Source organism: Mustela lutreola, chromosome X, assembly GCF_030435805.1.
Source record: "Mustela lutreola isolate mMusLut2 chromosome X, mMusLut2.pri, whole genome shotgun sequence".
NCBI lineage: Eukaryota > Metazoa > Chordata > Mammalia > Carnivora > Mustelidae > Mustela > Mustela lutreola.
This window is the reverse complement of record NC_081308.1, coordinates 3,114,401-3,120,924: the sequence shown is the minus strand read 5'-3', so window position 1 is coordinate 3,120,924 and position 6,524 is coordinate 3,114,401. Positions and strand designations below refer to the sequence as shown.

General features: G+C 47.7%; 1 long non-coding RNA gene across 4 annotated transcripts in view; it reads left to right on the top strand.

Annotated features, from left to right (window-relative positions):
* Positions 1 to 485: 485 nt before the first annotated feature.
* LOC131821417 (uncharacterized) overlaps positions 486 to 6,524 on the top strand; it is a 90,606-nt gene continuing 84,567 nt past the window's right edge. For 3 of the 4 annotated variants that reach the window (XR_009349898.1, XR_009349897.1, XR_009349900.1), the window contains exons 1-2: positions 492 to 587; positions 2,419 to 2,617. This is a non-coding gene — a long non-coding RNA (uncharacterized LOC131821417). Of the gene's footprint in view, positions 588 to 2,418; positions 2,618 to 6,524 lie in introns of all 4 variants that reach the window. The other variant, XR_009349899.1, reaches the window with a different exon arrangement.

The following is a 6,524-nucleotide window of genomic DNA, read 5'->3' as shown; positions in this document are numbered from 1 at the left end:
TGGTTGCAGCCGCTGGGACCTGCAGTGGCCAGGGGTGAACCCACACCTTCACCCCTGCTTCTGGAATCTTCCCGCGCGGGAACAGAGTCCATGCACGCGGCTGCTCAGTTCTGCCAGCCTGGGGACCCCTCAGAAGCCTGCGCCCCAGCTCGCCTCTGCTGCTGGGAGGCACCACCTGCCCCTGCGAGAAGCCCGGGCTGCAGCCGTCGGGACCTGCAGCGGCCAGGGGTGAACCCGCACCTTTAGCCCTGCTTCTAGAACCTTCCCCTGCGGGAACAGCCTCCATGCATGCTCTGCTGACCTCGGGGCATCTGAGAACCCTGCGCCCCAGCTTGCCCGTCCTGCTGAGCTGCACCACCTATACCTGCGGGCAGCTCTGTGAAGGACAGCCTCCCCTCACCCTTGCCCTGAGCGTCCAGTCCCGCAGTGCACCCTTTGCTTTATGACTGCTGCTCCCCAAAGGGCACATTTGCTGCAGAGATGAGCCCTGGGGTCGCCTCCTAAATAGTACCCTATGTGCTGCTGCTTCACGAAAGCGAGGTACCCGAAGGCTGCAATGCTGCCTCTGTGCTCCTCCATGCTAGAAGGTAAAAGGCAGCGAGTGCTCTTTCTATATATATATATTTTAGATTTTATTTATTTACTTGACAGATCACAAGTAAGCTGGGGAGGGGGAAAGCATGCTAACCGCTGAGCAGAGAGCCCCGTGTGGGACTGGATCCCAGGACCCTGAGCTCAAGACCTGAGCTGAAGGCAGAAGCTTAACCCACTGAGCCACCCAGGCACCCAATATTTTATCTTTTTTTTTTTTAATTTTTGCAAAAAAAAAAAAAAAAAAAAAGAATGATTTCGGGTGCAGGCATGCAATTTCAGGGTTGGTGAAGGTGAACTCTGAACTCCACCGAGTCAGGTGGGAAGTTTTATGCTGTGATCATCGTTAAGGTCACCTTAATCACCGAGCACTAAAGTTTCATTTGCTCATGTTTCCCAGGAAAAATGTGACAAAGGGAGAAGGTTCCCTGCGAAAGGCCCGGAGCAAAACTTGATGTCTGCCTGCAGCCAGGATGGCCGGGCCGGAGAGGCAGTCAATGCGATCCTAAAATAGTTGATGTGGAGAATAATTCAAAAAAGCCTGGCTAGTTCCAAATAAAAAATAAAAATAAAGGAAGAGAACATTTTAATTTCGTGCGATTACGTGCCGTAACAGATGAGCTTTAGGATTTAACTTGAAAAGGGCTTCTTTATTCTTATCTGCGGAGTTAAGAAAACATGATTGAAAAAAATCATTCACACTCCAAAAAAGGCTATACATTTCTCTCGAAGGCTGGGACAGTTCCGTGTTTCAAAGACCGAGAGTGACTTGGAGGAGGAGAGCCCCGTTTACCTTCCTTAACGTCGTTTCTGAGACCCCTAAGCGTAAAAATCAGGACGCAAAGAAACTCCCACCGCAGGGGCGCTCCGGGACGGACCTAAGCCCCAAAGCCAAATGAGGAAGGACACAATTCTCCCATTTCTTTTTTTTTTTTTTTTAAACATTTATTTATTGGACAGATAGCTCACAAATGTTGGGCAGGGCCAGAAGGAGAAGCAGAAGCAGACTTCCCGCTGGGCGGTGAGCTGGACGTGGCACTCGATCCCAGGACTCTGGAATCAGGACCGAGCCAAAGACAGAGGCTTTACTGACCAAGCCACCCAGTTGTCCCTCAACTCTTGCATCTTCTAAGGGACTGACCAATGACAACGTCCCGTGGTAGTCGAGGAAATCCTTACCGTAATGCTACTTTCCCTAAAACTCCCAAGATGCTACCTTAAGGCAGGAACAGGATAGGGGACAAGCAGCACGATCCCTAAGACACGGAATTCAATCATCCCCTGTCTTAGGTGGCCCTCGAACAGACTTGCAGAATAAAACGTATCCAGCCCCAACCTGGTCCTTTCTAAGCTTCCGCGTCCCACAGGGTGGCCCTGTTACCCTCCACGTTCCCTGAGTCAAAACAGGAGTTCATGGTCCATGGGGCAGCTTGGGGGTGGGGGGTGGGGCTCCATTGCAGAAGCATCTGACTCCGGCGCGGGTCGTGATCTAGGGTCCTCGGATGAGTCCCGTGTTGGGACGAGTTTCCTCCTCCCTGTGGGTCTGCCTGCTGCTCCCCCTGCTTGTGCTCTCTGCCAAATTAAAAAGCAAAAACAAAAACAAAAGCAAACAAACAAACAAAAAGTTTCTGCACTTCTGTGCTCATCACGGTTGGGTCGACCATCCAAATACCGTCCGATTCTCTCTCCTTATCCCAAGATGCACGACTCCCATATTGTCCCAGTAGCATTCCTTTGTCTGAAACTATGACAAACAACCCCAAAGTAGCCTATTTATTCCCACCGATGCCGTCCTCACCACCAGATCTCTCCCTCCTCCTTCCACAGGACGTCCTGAACGCCTCACCGGTCCCACCAGACCGTGATTTCCACCAGACACACCACGTTTTCTCTTCCCGTACAGGTGGGACCGTGGCCCGTTTGACCCCGGAGCCCTGGCACGCGGTCCAGGCTGAGGTCACGAGTGTCGAAGTCATGGGACTATTATGATGTCCGACGGCACAACAGCAGCGACACGGTGCCCGGGGTAAGTGTTCGAAATGCCACCATATCACACCCTGCGTGCACAGGGAACCTTGATCCTGGGCAGGATGAGAGCCTACCCCATCCTTTCAAATGGTTTCTGACCCGAAAGCACAGTTGTGGGCTCATGAGGACGGTGTGAAAGAGGGGGCACCTGGAAAATGCCGGGGAGAGCCGGGCAGAGGAAGCGAGAAGGAGGGGGTGTGGGTGTGGATTGGTCGTGGCTGCTTTTCACGGCAAGGACACAGGGAAGCGTTGACTTTCCTTGACCGTGTGGTCCCCTTCTCTGGCTCCTTGTCTGTCTTCATGCTCCAACGGCGGACTGTGTTGGCTCTGGGCTGCGAACCTGATTCTCGACCACGTGTGTTTCTGCGTGTGATTCCAACCGGCGTCTCTACGGTGGTAGGCGTGGTGGTAGTAAGAAATGGCTTTGGTTTGTTAGCCGTGTTTCCGCAGTAGGATTAAGTGGCTTCTCAAGGGAGCGGATAAAGTAGACTTTATATGCATCTGCTGCGCTTTCATTTGCCTTGAGGATCTGGGCGGTTCTTGCTGTTTAGGAATATGGGAAGGAGTGACCGAGTTCTGTGCTGGTGGCCACACCGGCCGGTGTTTGTGTGTGCGGACGGGTGTGCTGAGGTTCACGCCTCGTGGTTCCTCGTTGTGGCCTCTGCAAGTTGGGATTCCTGCACCAAGGATGGTCTCCGTCCTTCGTGCTCTCCGTCCTCATGAAGCCGTGACCCTGTGGGGAGCCATCCCCAGAAAGAAAACCAGCCGACTAGCGTTCAGGGAATAGTGTTTGACAAACAGCGAGTGATGTAAACAGTTACATTCTGGTCAGGGAAGGTCGCGCCAGAGATCTTGAAGTAACGCCGTGCAAAGGAGAGGAGAGAAACCAGAGTCTTTAGAAATGAGCTGAATGGTTCTGGACGTGGGGGACGCTGACCGTGGGTTCAACCAGCGTCTACCGACTCCCCACAGCCAAGTCCGTTGAAGCCCTTTATATAAACCCCCGAAAACCCGTGCTTTCGTGAACAATGCCGTTGGGCAGAAGAGAGTGACCTGGCAGCTTCCCCCTAAAGGGACCTCAGGTGGTGCCAAATAGTGTGTCCTTTCTTTAGTTGATCAGCAGTAATCAGAGATACCAATGCATCTGTGTTCCTAATACTTCTTTATTTTACAAAGGTACATGACCTGTGGGTTGGGTACTGGGTGACACAGAGAGAGAAAGACAGAAAATCCGGAGCAAACTGCCCTTTGAGTCCAGAACCCAACGTGGGGCTCGGTCTCACGACCCTGAGATCATGAGAGGAGCCGAAGTCAAAAGTGTTTGTATACCTGAGCCCCCCGGGGTCCCCCCGCAGTGCATCTGTTTTTAACGCAGACCTGCTGCTTTCTCCCAGGGAGTCCCCCTCGGTTTTGTTGGAATTGGGCAAAAGGGAGTTCTACTCATTACTCTGAAATATTTGGGGGGAAATGCTGTATTTAGAATCATTTTGAAAATCGTTAATGAATTAGGTTTTCTTAAAACTTTCGTTAGGTTTATATATTGAACAAGAGAAATTCCGGTGGCTAGGGAAAAGCTGGTACTACTTATCCTTTAAGGTTTTTGCTTCTTTCCATATGTGACGTATTTGTGTGTAGGGTGTCTGTTTCTTTTTTTTTATTTTTATTTTATTTTTATTATTTTTTAAAGATTTTATTTATTTATTTGACAGAGAGAGATCACAAGTAGGCAGAGAGGCAGGCAGAGAGAGAGAGAGGAGGAAGCAGGTTCCCACTGAGCAGAGAGCCCGATGCGGGACTCGATCCCAGGACCCTGAGATCATGACCTGAGCCGAAGGCAGAGGCTTTAACCCACTGAACCACCCAGGCGCCCCAGGCTGTTTGTTTCTTGGACTGAACCCACAAGTCACATAGAAATACAGTTTACGTAAGAGTTTATTTCATATACTGGCTTCATAGTTGATAAGAATCAACTCAAAATTGGACATCAACATTTTCTTTACATTTTAAAATATTGGGTAGGTGTTACAGAGAAAATATATTTGGTGTAATATTTTTAATCCAGATCCTTCTTGTGAAAATCAGGTATTTAGTAAGTCTGTTTTATAAATGGTTCTTGGCCTTCATCTGTTCCTAAGGTCAAATATTCCTGTAACCTTCTCATTTATGCAAATTGTTCCTTAGTTTTTTTCCTGAGAACCCAAATAATTTGGACTGATTTCCCTTTAAATTATTAATTAATAATATTAATATAATAGGTAATTATTAATAAATTTAAATAAAACACTAACCTTAACTTCACTATATTTTTTTATTGCAGTAATGCGCTAATATCACAGTCAGTAAACATCAAGATTGTAAAAGGATAAAAGTCCACAAAAACCAGATCTTGATAATCATGTCTTTACAGTAAGGAATTTATTTATCTCCAAAGAGAAATACCATTATGCAAATAATAATGTGAAAAGCATTTAAAATGGGAGTTTCACGTGATGAAAATCTAATTTCTTCACTCTTTATAAGGAGGGTGGTGTTTCCTTTTTCCCCTCAGTGAATCGAAGGTGCAAAGTGCATAGACTTCTGAGTGAGCCCCAAGACACTCAATGTGTTAGCAAAGCAAATAAAATTAAAGGAGGAAAAAGGGAGAAAAAATAAAGAAATGAATCAGGACCATGAGACTCTCGACATAAAGATGATCAAAAGGAGGAGAGTCCCGAAGAGGAAAAACGGGTTAGGAGACACGACTCAGAAGAAAAACATATTGAAATAAACCAGAGAAATGCTTTCAAAGAGCAAAAAGGGGACAAAACCAGTGCAACCGGTCACATATAAAAAAACAAACATCAGTGCGGTAGAAACTCTTATGAAGAAGAGAGAAATTGTGAGACCCAACTTCCAGCGGTCTCGCTCTACAAGATGCAAATCCTTGCGATATGCAAGACTCGGTTCAAGGAGAGCGTTCCGTGGTGTGTGGTTGTGCGGTTCCTACAAAGAAAAGGCCCCAGTGTCTGGGTGAGACTTGAAATGACGGAACGCCCCTTTCCGGAGAGGTTGGGTTTTGAGTATGACCGGACTGAGGACCGACCCCTTAGCGTCTATGAAGAACAGGGAGCTTTGAGAGGTGGCCAGAGAAAGACCATCTTCTGTGGGAGTCCAAGGAGAAGTATCTACAAATCGTAGAGAAAACCAAAAATGGTTACATAACACAGGCCAGTGTTTCAGAACGTGGGAGCAGACCCTGTCTTAGGGTAAGTCATCGGAAAAAGCGAATTTCCTTGGAGGCAATGCCGGCGAATGAAATCCCAGAGATAGGCTTCTCTCTCTGTGTTAAATTCTGATAAATCATCTGCACAACAGGCGTGCCTGATGCAAACCCCATAACTCCCGAGATCTTATGATATCATTTCCTTACTTCCCTGAAATTTCTGGGTAGGGGTGAGGGTCAGGAAAGAATTTCAGCAGAACCCGCCCAAACCCCATGAAACGTGCTTATTTTCAAAGCAGTGAATTATTTCTTCTGAAACCTCTTTCTGGGTTTTTCCGCAGAGTGCATGATTTTCCAGATTTTTTCCTTTTTTTTGCACGCTCTGTGCAGGATGGGCTCCTGTTTGAAACTCGGGAGGGAGCAAGGTTTGATGTGGAGCTCTTTCTCCATAAATATGACTAAAGTCTCATGCTTGCCGACGTATACTCACCATGATATATTGCGAAGGACCGATCGTTATTTGTATGAACGATGCAAGGTGTGTGACAGAGACACGCAAATTAACAATCATCCTAGACCTTTCCATTCTGATTTCTTTTTCACGACACCGTTCCGTTCCACTCTGGAACGGAACCGTTTCTTTGTGAAATTACGCATTTTCAATCTGTTGCAGGTATGGAAACCTTCACGCTGTGAGGATTCG